Here is a 17,075-nt window from a genome sequence, read left to right on the forward strand (position 1 = left end):
TCGCAAACGAAGTGACCAAAAAGGGATTAATCTCCAAAAGGTACAAACAGCTCATGAAATCTTGCCATTCCTGACTCCTATCAATCCTCACTTTTCAAGTGTAATTGATTGTGCCTCATTCAACAACATTCACAGATATTTACTCAGTGCCCATTCCTGTGTTAGGCACTTGAGGTTTTCTGGAACAAAAGAGGTACCATCCTTGCCCTCAAGAGGATTACAGTCTAGTTTCACCTCAGAAAATGACAAGACTACTCAAAAACATCTCTTCAACCAGTTTGTTTCCCTCCATCCCCTATATGGGGGTGGGGTGTAGGCTTAGGCTGGTGGTCCCCCTGCTGTAAGCAGCTCTTTGCAGGAAACTGTCCTCAGCAGGAAGCCCATTTTCTTGTCACTTTTGCAAAGCTACATTGCAACTAACTTTTAAACCATGTGGGGTCAAAGTGATTTGAGAGATGCCTGGGGCAGGAAGGTGGGCAGCACCTCCCTCTTCATGGAGCAGAAGCATTAACCTCCAGCCACTCCCAGATCCCTTCCTAATGCCTGGTTTGTATTCCCTTGGCCTCCAGACCATGGCAATAAAATGATGCTCTGGGCAGCGCTGAGGAGACCATCCAGCCATGTGCTGGTCTCACGCACAGGGGAACATTTTAGCAGCCAGGCTAATACTCGAATCTTCCACGTTGGCCACAAATGTGCATCTTCCCTTTATCTGCAAATTGCACTGGGCTCTGGGAATCACTGTAAATTGGCCTGGCTCTGGCTTAAGTCACAGACAGACCCGAAGAGCGGAGAGATCATGAATCCTCCACTGTCATCCTGTGGGTGCTGGCCAACAGCCTGGGTTTGTTGGATTCTGCAGCTGTTCTCATCTTGATGATCTCACTCCACACCCAATGTCTTCACCATCTGTCAGTGATGCAGAGGCCATGCCGGACTTGAGTGTGGGTAAACTTGAACAAGGGGTTTTGGCATTGGGGAATTCAGCTAGGAAAAGTGGATAGAGCTTGAAAACAAATATTAGGGGTAGCAGAAGGAAAAAAAGATTGATAGGAAGAGTCATAAAAGTGTCTTAGGAAATAGAAATATACAAATTATGTATGACAGGTAAACATGGTTGTCTGTTCATCCATTCACTGATGTCATTCATTTAAACAACCAGTATTGACTGCTGGATGGGGGACATGAGCTGATGCATCAGTCAGGGTCCAGTAAGGAAAAATGAAATCACTCTAAATGTTTGAAATAGAGGGGATTCAACACAAAGAATTGGTTACACCAGGGATGGAAGAGCTAGGACCAAAATGGAGACCACGAGGAAACCTAGAGATTCCCAACAGCTGGGAGCCACTAGGCTGAAGTGAAAAAGAAGAGGTGGTGTTTTCAGGGCTCAGGAACTGGAATCACGCAGAGGAGATGAGAGAGAAATGGCCTCTGGTACATATACCTCCTGAGGCTTCTATAGAAAGGATGCAATCAGCCTGGCTTCTCCCTTCCTCCCATCCTGTCTCCTGTCAGTGCCTCCCAATAGCCAAACCCAGGCAGATGCCAGTCAATGCAAGGGCCTGAGCCATGCAGCCTGCAGGGTCAGACACCCTGCCACCCAGGAGAGAGCACGGTCGGGTGAGGATTGGATCTGTGGGCAATCTCACCCAGGTCAAGCACAGAGGATAAATACAAATATCAGGGGAGAAAACGTAAACGCTGTAATAGACTTCTTTTCTGAAGTTGCAAGACCAAAAAAAGATAGAGTAACACAGTGCCTTTTTTGTGGAGGGGAAGGGTTAGGAAAACTTCTTGGAGGAGATGACAGATGAGCCAGGTCTTGAGTGAGGCATGAGAAGATGAAGTGAAAGCAGGGAGAGGACATTTCAGGAGAGGCGACAGCATGCAGAGGACCACAGCTTCTGAAGAGGTGCTGGCATCCCCAGGAGCAGAGAGAGCCTTAAGGAGGGCAGGGCGTGTGGGCAGGAAAGCAGCCCAGAGGAGGTAACAGCAGGATGTAGGGGCAGCCCAAGGCCTGAAGGGTCTGCTGAGTGCAGATTTAGCCCGGAGGCCTGGGGAATTCAGCTGTACGGTGACTGAAAGAGGGTGGTAAGCAGATCATCTTCATTGTACAGGAAGAGTTTAATACCCCAATATCCTCTCTTCTCCTACTAAACCAGTGGGAAATGCATGTGTCCTCCTGAATGCTCACTTTTAACATTTATTCAAAATAGGTTTGGAATTCTCTGATCTGACAACCGTCTTCAGATCTCAAGATAGGTTATCTGAAAAGGCACAACTTTGCTTTGGAGGACAGATTCACTTTTTTGAAAACCTCACAGGGGATTGGGAATCCAATCAGAGGAAGAGTGTGGTCAGGCAAGCCACTGTGTTTTGTGGCTAAAACTGAGGTGTAATTACTACAATCTGAGCTATGGCTACATCGCTGGAATGTGAAGGTCACTTCTCTAGGTGGCTGCTCAGAAGAGCGGTACTCATTCTTGTATCTAAGGAGTCTGTTTAAAAGTCAGTCTCATTATTTTATGACTGAGCATCGTTATGATTTAGGTTAGGCATGAAGAGCAGATGAAAAGGACAGCCCCTCCCACTGGTATAGCATCTATGGTTTCTAAAACACTTGCACAAAATCCAAGGAAAGTACAAAGAAATAAAGATAGGAAAAGGAGGCGGAAGGGCAAGAAACTAAATTATTCTTAAGAGACATTATTTTACCACTGCACTGTCAAGAGAGACAGGAAGTCAATATCCACATATATTTCAAGAAGTCACTATCTGAGGATACTTTAGGGAACTCATTGTCAGAGGTTTGGAAGTTGAAAACCATAACGTCCAGTTAACTTTCAGATTCCTGAAAGGTTGGATGATCCTTCCGAGTGATCACAAAATAACATTTACTATCTACTCCTACAACTTTTTTTTTTGCTTCAAGGAAAATAAACATACCAATCGCAGCACACACTTTTAGTAGCTAGCATTCACTTCCCCTGGTTCCCTCTTTCTCCTCCTTAAAAATATTCTTTCAAAAAAATGTATGCGCTCATTCTTCCCCCACAAGCCCATGTGATCTTGGGAAGGCTGATCCCACCCCTAGTTCCAGGTATGGGTCTTGATTGACAGGTCATCAGCACCTGCCTCCACCCCAACAAAGTGATTGGGTCAGTGGTGATCATGTGATCTAAGCCAATCCAATCAGAGGAGTTGGGGGATTCTTTCTTAGAATACTGGAATGAGATTTCTTCTTGTTCTCAAAGTACACTAGGAACATGTAGTAGTGAGGGCTGTTGACAGCCATCTTTGACCATCAGGAGAGTCAGGTTTAGAACATCTGAAACTAACACAACATTGTAAATTAACTATACTTCAATAAAAAATGTAAAAAAAAAAAGAATTAAGCTTACCAGGCAGAAGAAAGAACGATAGATTAAATCAGCCCTAAGGCTTAATCTACATATGGAATTTCTAGCTCTGGGAGCCAGTAAAGTCCCCATTTGGCTTGCCATTTGGAGTTGGGTCTTCTTTTTCTTGTGATAGAAACCTGTGTGATAACAATACAAAATTCTTTTGTAGAATGAAAATATTGCTTATGTGAGACACAACTGCTTTTTAACCAGCACTTATTGAGCCCTGAGTCTGTGCCAAATGTTTTCATATACATTTTTTTTGAATCTTCATACATTCTCCCTATTTTTTTTTTTTTTTTGTGGTACGCGGGCCTCTCACTGTTGTGGCCTCTCCCGTTGCGGAGCACAGGCTCCGGAAGCGCAGGCTCAGCGGCCATGGCTCATGGGCCCAGCCGCTCCGCGGCCTGTGGGATCTTCCCAGACCGGGGCACGAACCCGTATCCCCTGCATCGGCAGGCGGACTCTCAACCACTCCGCCACGAGGGAAGCCCCATTATCCCTATTTTTAGTTGAGGAAACTGGCTGAAACAGGAGACCTGACTTGCGTTCACAGGATAATTAACACTGGATGCTGTAACAAATACCTCTTAATTAGTGGCTTAGCATATATAAGTTTATTTCTTGCTCACATCACAGTTCGAAGGTAATTGGGTGGTTCTCCTATGTGAGTGTCCTTACGTGATAACACACGGTTTTGGCTCACTTCCCTTGTGTGACCCTGACATCCTCGATTATTCTGTTCCCATCGGCGTGGATACAGAGACGGAGAGTGTGTGAAAAATCACTAGGGATGCTTTAGGGATAAGGTCTGAAAGGGCTGCATCACTTTTGCCCACATCCCATTGGCCAGAACTCAGTCAATGGCTCCCAGTTGCAAGGTGGGCTGGGAAGAGTCTTCCTAAGTGCCCTAGGGAAGAGGGAGCATGTCTGTCTGTCTCCCTTGTGGAGGGCCATCTCAGGATGCCGCCTACCACCTTCTGTAAGCAGAGCCAGGATTCTAAGCTCTAAACACCCGCTCCTGCCGGCCACCATACACATTCACATTTTTGTTAATTCCCTCAGTAAGCAGTTACATAAAGGTCAATTTGTATTTTTCTTCAGTATCTCCTGAAGGAAAGAAGAAACTCCCAGCTTCCCTGACATTTGGTAGAACCACAGGAGCTGTTACTACCTCAGAGAAGTGCTCACTGCATGATAATGTATATGAGGGATTGATCATTTACTTATCCTCAAAGCAGATGGACTTTATAAGGAGAAGTGTTCTGTAATGCAGACGTGACTGTGAAGAATAAATCAAATTTCTCTGTGTACTTAGGGGAGAAGGAATTATTCAAATGCCTTGTCGGCAGCTTTCGGTCCATTTACTGGACCCGCAATCCCACGTAACGGCCACCAGGAGGAGCTCTAGGCCCATCCCTGCACAGGCGGCTATTTTAGAGGCTGCTCCTAGCCTCAAGGAAGAAGCCAAAGAAATAAAGGGCTATGATATTTTTTCCAAACCGGACCAACTTATAAATTATTTGTGAGTCCAATAAAAGGCAATTATCAACATTTCCTACTATTTCAAGAGTAATATATTCTATGCTAGAAAAAGATTCATTTATTTCCATGGCTATGATTCAGACAATGGAAATCGGAAGCAACCACAACCAAAAAAAAAAAAAAGATGGTAATCCTGTGTAAATCTCTGTCTTTAAAACTCAAATCAGAGGATGTGAATTCTGGCCCTGGTGGACATGAGATATTTGCCCTGAAGGCAGTAGAATTTGATGGGCTTGTGGGAGGTGGCTGGAGAGGGTGTGTGTGTGCTGTGTGTGTGCTGTGTTTGTGTGTGGTGTGTGTGTGTGTGTGGTGTGTGTGTGTGTGGTGTGTGGTGTGTGTGGCGCGTGTGTGGTGTGTGTGCTGTGTGTGGTGTCTGTGTGTGGTGTGTGTGTGGTGTGCGTGGTGTGTGTGTGTGCTGTGTGTGTGCTGTGTTTGTGTGTGGTGTGTTGTGTGTGTGCTGTGTGTGTGGTGTGTGTGGTGTGGTGTGTGTGGTGTGTTTGTGTTGTGTGTGTGGTGTGTGTGGTGTGTGTTTGTGTTGTGTGTGTGGTGTGTGTGGTGTGTGTTTGTGTGGTGTGTGTGGTGTGTGTGGTGTGTGTGTGTGGTGTGTGTGGTGTGTGTGTGGTGTGTGTGTGGTGTGTGTGTGTGGTGTGTGTGTGGTGTGTGTGGTGTGTGTGGTGTGTGTGTGTGTGTGTGTGGTGTGTGTGGTGTGTGTGGTGTGGTGTGTGTGGTGTGTTTGTGTTGTGTGTGTGGTGTGTGTGGTGTGTGTTTGTGTTGTGTGTGTGGTGTGTGTGGTGTGTGTTTGTGTGGTGTGTGTGGTGTGTGTGGTGTGTGTGTGGTGTGTGTGGTGTGGTGTGTGTGGTGTGTGTGTGGTGTGTGTGGTGTGGTGTGTGTGTGTGTGGTGTGTGTGGTGTGTGTGGTGTGGTGTGTGTGGTGTGTGTTTGTGTTGTGTGTGTGGTGTGGTGTGTGTGTGTGTGTGGTGTGTGTGTGGTGTGGTGTGTGTGTGTGTGGTGTGTGTGTGGTGTGTGTGGTGTGTGTGTGTGGTGTGTGTGTGTGTGGTGTGTGTGGTGTGTGTGGTGTGGTGTGTGTGGTGTGTGTTTGTGTTGTGTGTGTGGTGTGGTGTGTGTGTGTGTGTGGTGTGTGTGTGGTGTGGTGTGTGTGTGTGTGGTGTGTGTGTGGTGTGTGTGGTGTGTGTGTGTGGTGTGTGTGTGTGTGGTGTGTGTGGTGTGTGTGTGCTAGTGCGTGTGGTGTGTGTGTGCATGGTGTGTGTGTGGTGTGTGTGTTTGTGTTGTGTGTGGTGTGTGTGGTTTGTGTGGTGTCTGTGTGTGGTGTGTGTGTGTGTGTGGTGTATGTGTGTGTGTGTGTGTGTGTGCAACCACAGTGAATTTGACTCCATTTGACTCCTCATTCTTTCCCAGCACAAGGGAGATAGGGCAGAATAATCTTGTCCAAACAACTGAATGATGAACATTATAGAATTATTTTAGGAAGTATAGTTTTGGTGTTCCCAGCTCTACAGACATACAAAATAATGTGGCTCAGAAGATCTTGCTTTCATAAACCAGGTTGTTGTGTTAAGACAGGCCCTTTTGCCCTGTCCAGCTGATACTCTGGGCAGCACTCTTGCTAAGCAGCAGCCTGGGGGTAATGAGACAAGCATGGTCCTTGGCTCCAGAGAGACAGAGCTGGACCCTTGCCTCTGTGGGCTGGTAAAACTGAGGCTGTGAGCAAGGCGCTTAACCTTTCTGATCTTCAGTTTCTGCAAAACCCATCTCACAGAATGAGCACAAAGGTGAAATGAAGTGGGACACGTGAGTATCCATCACATCATGAGTGGTCAATGAATATCAGCTTTCTTCTTTGATAAGCCCCCTTGTTTTCCTAAAGAGGGCAACAAGTAAGTTTGAATGGAGTCTGGTTCTGCATTTCCACAGATTCTGAGTCTGTGGGCCTGGATTCATGAGGACTTACTTTGAAGGCACAGCAGGAGTTCTCTCCCCGGATCCCTTAGTTCTGGAACAGGCAGCCTGTTTGTTGGGGGTGTGTGCTCTCCAGGGGACCCAGGCACTTAACTGAGCTAACAAGTGCTTTCTCAAGGACAGGGACCAAGGGAGCAGAGGGTGGGAACCAGAACACGTAAACCCCACGTTCTCCATCAGCTGGCCTGGTTACTTAGATACCCTTTTCTCTGATTGTGTGAAAAGCAGAACAACAGGAGCTGGTGAAGTTGAGAGCCTCAGCTAGCATCTGGGTAACTCAGACATGCCAGGCCTAGGGCTTGGAAGGAGGGTGGGTTGCAGGCATCCTGCGAGGGCCAGGACTCTGGGGAATCAGGTTAGCACCCCAGAACTGAGAGAAAAGTGATGATCCTAGGAGGAAGGTCCTCTATGCCACAGGGACTGCCAGCAAGTGGCCTGGAGAGCCCAGAGCCAGCTCTCCATTCCCAGAACTGGTCCTGAACACTCACCTCTGTTCCCTCCCACTCCTCCCGGTCTGATCCTTGTTTGTGACCCCGTGTGCATCACGACTGCCTATTCTCAATTCCGCCTCCCCCACTCTCCACCACTTCCCTCAGCCTTTCTCTGGGCCCTGGGAGGCTGACCTGCACAGACTGCATCACCTGGCCTTCCTCACTGTTTGGTTCAGGCTGTGAAGTGCCAGCAGGAGCTCCTAAAGTGAGATGAGAAGGAGGTCAGGGCATTTGTCTCTTGGCCCCTCTCCCTGCTTGCAATGGTGTCTCTGGAAAGCACCTGTGTCCTCCCATCACTACAGCGCCACTGCCCTCCTCCTGGCCAGGTACCCACTGGGCTCTATTCACCACCTTTCCTCCAGCCATATGGGTAGTAATGGCTTCCTGCTCTTGCTAATCTCTGGGTGCCTCAGCGCTCCTTGTCAGTTCCCTCAACTTCATCCACACCTCCCTGAGAGGCCCCATCATTCAAATCTCTCCTTTTGAATGACCCAACCTAAATTCTGATTTCCACCAGGGCCTTGATGGATATAGCATACCTTTACGAATATTTATTTATTTATATATTATCTTGTTTTAGAAAGGAGCTTATCAGGATATATAAGATATGAAATCACCAACGTTAAAAGTAGAATTAAAAACCGTGGGTAGAAGGGCATGCTTTGGAACCAAAGATAAAACTAAGAAAACTGGGGGGCTTTCCTGGTGGCACAGTGGTTGAGAGTCCACCTGCCAATACAGGGGACGCGGGTTTGTGCCCCGGTCCGGGAGGATCCCACATGCCGTGGAGCGGCTGGGCTCGTGAGCCATGGCCGCTGAGCCTGCGCGTCCGGAGCCTGTGCTCCGCAACGGGAGAGGCCACAACAGTGAGAGGCCCGCGTACCGCAAAAAAAAAAAAAAAAAAACACTAAGAAAACTGCATGCATCGTAACCTCCTCCCTTGATCACTGGCAGGCCACACACGCAGCCCCTTGCTTTCCCACAAAGTCTCGCATCTATTAAGTTCCAAGTCTATAAAATACAAATAAGTCAGTTACCCTGCACAAACACAAGTGTTTGGAGATAGGAGTTTCAGCAGCCTTCTCTTAGCTGTAATGAAAATGTTAGCACAAGTTCGTGCACCGGATGCACAGTGAGGCCAAACTCACCGAAACGTCATTGGAGTTTGGAGGAGGGAAAGGTTCATTGCAGGGCCATGTGAGGAGATGAGGGGCTCACGCTGGAGCTCCCCGAAAGGTTTCGGCAAAGTATTTTTAAAAGCCAGGTGAGGGAGGGAGGTCGCAGGCTATTCGATTAGGTCTTGCACAATTCGCTGACTGGCTGAGGGTGGGGTAACAGGGTAGTGTCACAGGGGTTACCAGTATCAACCCTTCGGCTCCAGGAGGCCTGGGGCTATGTGCTCAAGGTCATCGAGTAGTTAACATCATCCATTTGGTGGTGGGGGGGGGGGTTGGTTCACATCTGTATAAAACAGCTCAGGAAATGTGCATCAAATACTGTTACCTAGGTTCTTACCTAGGAAGGAGCTAAAGCAGAGGATACCGGGGAAGGGCCTGTCCCGGAAAGGCCCCTTAGGGTCCTGCTAGGTTACAAAAAGAGGGTGGTGCAGACAGCACCAGAAAGGGAAGGAGGCAGGGAGGCTGTCACCATAATGATGGCCTCGGCAGTGACAGAGAGGAGGATACCCTGGGAATCTAAGAGCAGGACCAGAGTGTGGCAGGGCCCCCCAGTCCTGGCCTGGATCCAGGGTCCCTGCAGAACCTCGAGGAAGGGATGGCTGGATCGCCATCCTATGTTCTGCCGTTAGCGCAGCTGAGCTCTGTCCCAGGAGTGGCTTCTCTCTGCTTCTTTTTCTGCCAATGGTCCCTCACGTGTCTTTCGTCTTCCTTAGAGCTTCTAGTTACTCGGGTTTCCACATCGTCATGACTTCTGTTTGCATCTCACATCAGTTTATTCAGGGCCTCTGTTCTACCTGATAGCCTTTCTCTGGGCATCCAACCAGCCTTAGTTTCTGCTACTCATAACTGGATTTTCCTTATATCTTTCAATTCAGCTTCCCTAAAGTGAAAATCTGATTGGCCAGCTCACCTCTCTCTGGGCGGAGCTTTCCATGTTTGGCCACATGAGAGCCGGCCTTTGTCCACCCTTAGTGCAGTCACAGGTGCCCCAGGAGTCACATGCTAAACGTGGCAGCTCAGGAGCTGTGGTGGGGGGGGGGTGAGGGAGGGAGGTGTACGTGGGCAACGCTGTCAATCATTTGTGGTCTTCATAAAGAAACTGTGGATGATTTGTAAACATCTGTTGATTCAGGTCCCTTGCGGCCCCTGGGAGTCTCTTTTATGGCTCCATCCTCTGCAAGGGATTCTGCTGATCTACTCCAGCCCTGAAAACAGAATGCAGACAGCAGAGGGAATATAGCCTGGGCCCAAACAGTAGGCCTTGAGGTTTGGTGAGGTCATTGTCCCCCACATACCAGAGAGTGAGCTAGAGGCTGCAAGACAAATCCCAGACACTATCTGCTGGAGGGGACAGAGCAGGACTCTGGCCTGTTCCAAACTGACTCAGGTACATGGAGAAGGTGAGCTATGGATGGAGATCCAGGGGGACTCCAGCTGAGCCTGGGGTAGGCAAGCGCTGTCACTTAGCCAGTCTCCATAGCAAGTCGTCAGAGGAGAACTTTCCCCAGAGACTTTTGCAGTGTCAGTGATGGCAGAATGGAAATCCCAACTCTGCCACGTATTAACTGTGTGACCTTAAACAAATTACTTGATTATTGAACCTGTTTCTGCATATATAAAATACAGACAGTAAGGGGCTTCCCTGGTGGCGCAGTGGTTGGGAGTCCGCCTGCCGATGCGGGGGGCGCAGGTTCGTGCCCCGGTCCGGGAGGGTCCCGCATGCCGCGGAGCGGCGGGGCCCGTGGGCCATGGCTGCTGAGCCTGCACGTCCGGAGCCTGTGCTCCGCAACGGGAGAGGCCACAACAGTGAGAGGCCCGCGTAACGCAAGAAAAAAAAAAAAAAAATACAGACAGTAAGTTCTACCTTTTGTAGCGAAAGCAAGAAATCCATGATAGGGTGGGTATTAAATCCTTAGAGACCAAGCTCTCAGAAATGGATAGTAATTTTTATGATTATGAGCACTGGTAGAGCTGATGACCTATCTTCTAATATTTGCTCCCAAATATTAGATTGGACTTGGGCTCCCAAAGACTTAGGAAGGAAATAATCTTTCCAACCAACACGGGGCGTCGTGCCATCAATGACAAGGCAGACACAGCGTCTTGAATTACACAGGGCTGGCTGTGGGTTGAATAATCTACTGGAGAAGCTAAGCTTTGGAAATAAACTTTTTAAAAAGGCAGCAATACAAGAAAAGATAACAGTTCTCCCTAGAGGCACAGCAGGTTAGAAAGCATCTTCTTGCCCGGAGTCACAACGGTGGCTGGGTCCATCATAGCATCCCCCTGCCTCTGAAATCCAGGAGGTTGTGAGGGAAAGCGCAGGCAACCTTGACCTCGTACTCCAGACACCATCTCTCAAGACAGTCCTCTCCATCAGTATCAGAGATCCTTTGTTCAAGTGAGAAGGTGAGCCATGAGTCACTGAATTCCACCTGTGCTGTTTGGGGAGTATGACAGGAGGCAAGCAGCTTATGGCCTCTCTCCTTGTGTCTCCTGAGGGAAGAGACTGTTCCCTGGCAGCTCAGGGGACCATTTCTCTAGTGAGAAGGGAGGGAGCCCCTCAATCTTGCTGCTGGGGTGGGAGCGGGGGTCAGGCTGAATTATCTTGCAACAGCAACTGGCGCCTACCTTGGCTGAAGTCAGTGAGCTTGTAAAATCACTTCCCCGAGGCACTCCAGCACCCAATTTGGAGATGAGTGGGGATTTACATGATTCAACGGAATGTTTCTTTCCGGTATCGGGGCTCAGTCAGTCGTGAAGGAGGAATTTGTGAGTAAAGCTCACTGGCTTTGGCTTGTGCTTCCTTCTTGTCCAGAGGGGCTGCAGGAGTGCAGACATAAAGGGCTCAGTCTTTGAGGTTAAAATAAATGATGCGCAGGGGTGGGGTGCATCTGTTTCATTGTGACCCTAGGGAGTCTGTCTCTGGGGTAAGGAGAGATGAACATAGAAAACCTTTCTGACTTTAAACCCTTAAGGTCAGGGTCACAAGATGTATTGAATGTTTATTTGGGGCCGGGTACTATGTGAAGTCATTTACCTAATAGGGCCTCATTATATCCTGATAATAACTCTATGAGATTGATGTTTTTGTCCTTATTTTATGGATGAGGAAACTGAGGCTCAGAGAAGTTAAGTGATGAGCCCAAGGACACACAGAGAGAAAGTTGCTCAACTGACCACCAACACCAGGGGGTGCTCCTCGGAGGTGTGTCTGGAATTTGATCCCAAATAAGCATCATGCAATCTAAAAACAGTTGTCTGATAGATTGGGAGTTTAGAATTGACCTGTACATATTGCTCTATTTAAAATCAAATGCCTTTCCATGAAAAATAAAAATAAAAAATAAAAACAGTTGTCTGGTTCATTTGTTTTGCATTTACAGTCCATGCAGGATCTTGCTAGAAAAAGGTAATGGGTGGTCAGAGAGCTGGAGAGTGGTTGTCTCTGTTTCACTGCTCTGTGGTTTCACGGATTGGAGGGGATTGGACACCTTACCCAGACTGAATCCAAATCCATGGTGATCCACTTACTAGGTCTGGGATCTCAAGCAAGTCATCTATCCTTCCTGAGCCTCAGTTTCTTCATCTGTTTCACTGGGTTTCTCTAATAATTCAAAATGATCATCGCTGTAATGACCCTGTTGTATAGTAGAGGCTCCACAGATGTCAGGTTCACCTCTCTTCCAATTAGCACTTGCTTTGTACTAAACACCCCCAAACATCGTGGCATAAAACCACAATAATCTTTTATTTTGCTCATGAATCTACAGTGTGGTCGGGGCTCTGCAAACACAACTCATCCCTGCTCCATACAGCACTGACTGCTCCATACAGCACTGACTCTCCATACATACAGCACTGACTGCTCCATACATACAGACCTGAGTGCTCCATACAGCACTGACTGCTCCATACATACAGCACTCTCTGCTCCATAGAGCACTGACTCTTCCTACATACGGCACTGACTGCTCCATACATACGGCACTGAAAACTGGGGGCCTCAGCTGGGGACCCTCTTCCGGGACGGCTCACCTACGTGGCTGGTAAAGCTGCTTATTGGTGCCTCCCTTGTGGGTCTCTCTGCAGCATGGCTTGGGTCTCCTTACAGTGTGAGGACTAGGTGTGAAGAGTAGGTGTCCCAAAAGACAGGAAGCGAAAGCGTTCAATTTATTAAGTCCTAAACCCGGAACTGGCACGATGCCACCTCTGTCATATTCTGCTGGCCAAGCCATTCCAGAGTCCAGATGCAAGGGGAAGGGACACAGGATCCCCTCTTAGTGGGAAGAGCATCAGTGGGTTTGGGGATGATTTAAAACAGCCCCCCGCCCACAATCTTTCCTCTGGCCACAAATTATTTATTTTTTTTCCATGGACTAATTATACCCAGCACCTCCCAATATCCCTAGAAAGTCTCCTCTGGATAGGGTGCTGGGTTTAGGCTTTTGTCATCTAATCAGGTCGAGGTGTCAGTGAGGCTCCTTGGATACTGGACCTGAGATACAGCTCCTTCTTGATCAGACGTCCTGGCAGCTAAAGAAGACTGGACGCCTGCCTCTTCATACAATGTTGACACAGACTGTGGCCAACCATCAGAGCATCAGCGCTCAGCAGAGGCTGGGTTGCTGTGTCAGAGCCTAGCGGGGAGGTTTCCTGCAGCAGCCTAGTGCCGTGGACCGAGCACGGGGGTGATCACCGGTGACCAGGGTTCCAATCCAGACTCTAGCGTTGATCTGATGGATGGTATTGAATATGTCACTCCATTGCTCAGAACCTTCATTCCCTTTTCTTCAAAATGGGGCTAATAATCTCTACTTCATAGAGACTTTGCAAGATTTAAATGAGGTGTTGTCCTGGAAACAGCCCAGAAATGTTCCTGACGTATATAAGGTCTTCGATAAACGAGAGTTGAATTTGGAATCTGAGACATGCAAATAAATTGGGCATAATGATATTTATTTCACAGAGTGAGTACACAGCTCAAAATATACGAAAGGGATTTGTGAGCTGTAACACCTTGCGAAAGAAAAACATGTGTGTTTGTTTCTTTTGTTAACGCCCATTGGCCGCTCCCCAGTCAAAGTCCCAGCATCAGCAGGGTGGGGTCCCCTCCGCCCTGGGGCTGGTGACAGTTTGATCTCTGAGGCAGAAGCTACAAAATGGAGCTGCTAGTTGGGCGTTAGCTAAAAGTCATTAGACTTTTCCTTTCCTTCTGTGCTTGCCTTGTGCCCTGAAGTCGGCGGATTTCATCTACATGGGATTACACTCGAATCCTGTAATCCAGGATGCTAGGGGAGATTTCTGGAGCCAATGAGCAGACCAATCTAGATTGGAGCGAAAAGGTCAGAGTCACAGGATGGGTAACGTGGTCTGTTTCTGAGAGATAATCATGAAGCCGACTGAATATGGATTTAGAAGCAGGGAGACCAGGGTTCGAAGCCTGGCACTGCCTCTTCTTGCCTGTGTGCTGTGGGCAAGTCCCTCTACTGTCAGGACTTCTAGCTTTCTCAACTGACAAATGGGGAAATAATCACTCCAGCTGACAGGGCTGTGTGAGAAGGTGGTGAGGCAAGGCATGTAGAAGGCTCACTTCAATACCTGGTGCCAAACAGATGTTGCTTTATTATTATTAGAAGAACATGGAATAATAATAACCACCTAATCAACTGGTAGGAGAATGGAATAAATTGCATGCAAAACACCTCCACGGAGCTAGGCATGTAGGAAGTGCTCTGGAGATCGTAGTCACTGCTGCTGCTGCCATTAATAATTTTAATTTTAGCAGTAACAGTGTTGATCACACTTGACTAAATTCCTAATATCCCTTGAAAGTTTCTGTAAGCTCGGAGACAAGGTTTAAATTCTGTATACATTCGAATACCATTTGAAAGCTTTCTCCTGCAAAAGCCAGGTATGTTAAGTAATGTATTGGCACAAAGTGAGAAAATAAAACATAAACAGAAAGGGAGCCATATTGAGAGCAGTGCCCACAAGTTCACTGATAGCTCGGGCGAAAGAGGGCACAGTGAAATTTCCATGTTGAAGGTGACACTGTATTTTTAAGGCAGAGAGAAGTACCAAGTGGAGCAGATTTATTGAATAATTACACAGAGGGGTATAAACTGGATATAGATTCACTTCTTTTCCAGTCATGGACTTCAACTAAGCTCTGTTTAAATCTGCTTCCTCGTACTTTGTTTGTAAATCCATAGCATTTTGGTTGCTCTCTGCTATTAGGATAGACTCAATCCAGTATTTTAACTTCCTTGTCCCAACCATTCTATGCCTTGGTCCCTACTTAACCTTGCTTATGTGGGCTATGTCAGCAAGTCTCCGGTCTTCAGAAACCTGGAGAGAAGCAGACACAAGTCCCTATGTTTTCCTAAATTCCTAAACTCCAAGGGCACCTCTCTCAAGAACTTTCTTACTGTAGTCCCCTCCTTTTCAGGATGGTGCTGGGCTGAGACCTCAGGTTCTACAGCTCAGCAGACAGCAGAATCTAGGGAATAAGATACTATATGGCTTAGCTATTGTCACTTAATGCCACATAACAACTATCCCCAAACTCAGTGGCCTAAATCACATTTTTTTCTCACCACAGATCTAGCTATGGCCAGCTAAGCAGCTCTGCTTTAGGGTGTGGCAGCTAGATTGAGTCTGGATCTGACTGAGCAAATCTACTTCAAGCTGAAGTTCTGCAGGCTTGCTGAGTTGTTCTGTTTCATGTCTTTTTCCTCTGGGACTAGAGGGCTACCCAGAGCATATTCTTCTCATGGTGATAACAGAGGCATAAAAGGCATCTCTAGTTATCATGCCCTCATATGGCTATGTCCAAAAGCAGGAAAGGAACCAAGAATTCTCCTTGCATACCTTTTTCTTTTCATCAGCATGGATAGTCTTCCTCAGAAGTTCTCAACAAATTTTTCTGTCATCTCATCTGCTGGAACTGGGTTCCCTGTCCAACTCCAAAAGAATCTCTGGAAAAGGGAAAGAGATACCACAATGGCCTTAGACAAATGCTTGTTGAGTGAATGGATTCTTACAGAAATGAGTAATCCAACATCACTTTTAGCAATAAGCAAAAAGCATACCCATGTTTAGGGAAACCATGTAAAAAGAAATGAGTAGAGAAAGAGGTGAAAGAAGGATTTAACTTCATATTTTGTTGCTGATGCAGCTCCTCAAACACAGTTTCAGTAATGCAGTGGGTTACTATGTTCAGACTTTGAGGGATACACCAGAGTGTCCCTAGTGGTGGTTCTTATTTCATAGTCCATAAAATAAAGGCAATTGCAGTGATTAACTTAGTTACAGTAATTATCTATTAATACTAATTAGCTATTACTAATACTGAAGTAGTAGAAACTAAGTGCCAGGCCCTTTTCTAACTGCTTTACACACATACATTCATTAGTATGTGCTGCTCATGAAGACTGATGTGACCAACGGGCCGCCATGAACGTCCTGAGATTCACACCCTCGTGTGGTCTCCTCCCACAGTGATCCTGGGTTTAGTCATGTGACTTGCTTTGCCAATGGGACATTAGCTAGCATGATATAAGCAGAGCATTCTCTCTTGGAAGTCAGCTGCTTTGCTGGAAAGACGCCTAGGCTAGACTACTGCATGATGAGAGGACTTGTAGAGAAAAATCTGGAAGGCAGGGAGGCCATTATGGGCATTCCAGCTCTCAGCTGAATGCGGCCCCATGAGTGACCCTCCACAGAATCCTAAGAAATAATAAATCAACGTTGTTTCCAGCCACTGAATTTTGGGGGGGTTTGTTACACAGCTGTAGACACAGAAGCAATTGGAACAACAAAGGTGTGTATTCCTTGAACAATTTCTGGGAAGGACTTTCTTTTCCTTTCTATTTGTGATCAGCCAGAAAAGCTAAGGGGATGACTGTGAGCCTCATGGGATTCATTCATTCATTCGACAAATACTTACTGAGTGCCTGCTCTGTCCCAGGCAGCGTTCTGTGTGCTGGGGACATCGTGGTGAATACAGCCCCTGCCCTCATGACACTGACAGTTTATGACATGGCTTCATCCTCCTAGATGCCCTGGGAAAAGATTAGTGGTTCTCCACCAAATACATCCTTTGTTTTTTCATAACCTGCTATGTATCTGTCCCCTATCTAAATCTGACCTTCATCTGCTTGTAATTCCAAAGACAGGGAGTAGAGACAGACTTTAAAGTCAGACTAATCTGGCCTCAAATCCTCTCTCCCTCCCATCTCTTTCTTCTGGTCTCAGTTTCCCCATCTTTGGACTGGGTATAAGAATCCTCACCTAATGCTACCATAAAGATCACAGGAAGAACACAAGTATTCAGTAAATGTTACTACGCTTCTTGTAGATTGAACACCTACATGCGGTTTCAGGGCAATTTCAATCGGAGGGCAGTTCATGGGGCATCCGATCTGCACCCCCCCTTCTGTTTTCTAGGACTCTGGTGCCAAAGGGAATTTGGAAGCT

The sequence above is a fragment of the Mesoplodon mirus genome (genome assembly GCF_964341445.2).
Source record: "Mesoplodon mirus genome assembly, chromosome: 3".
In the NCBI taxonomy this organism is placed as follows: Eukaryota; Metazoa; Chordata; class Mammalia; order Artiodactyla; family Ziphiidae; genus Mesoplodon; species Mesoplodon mirus.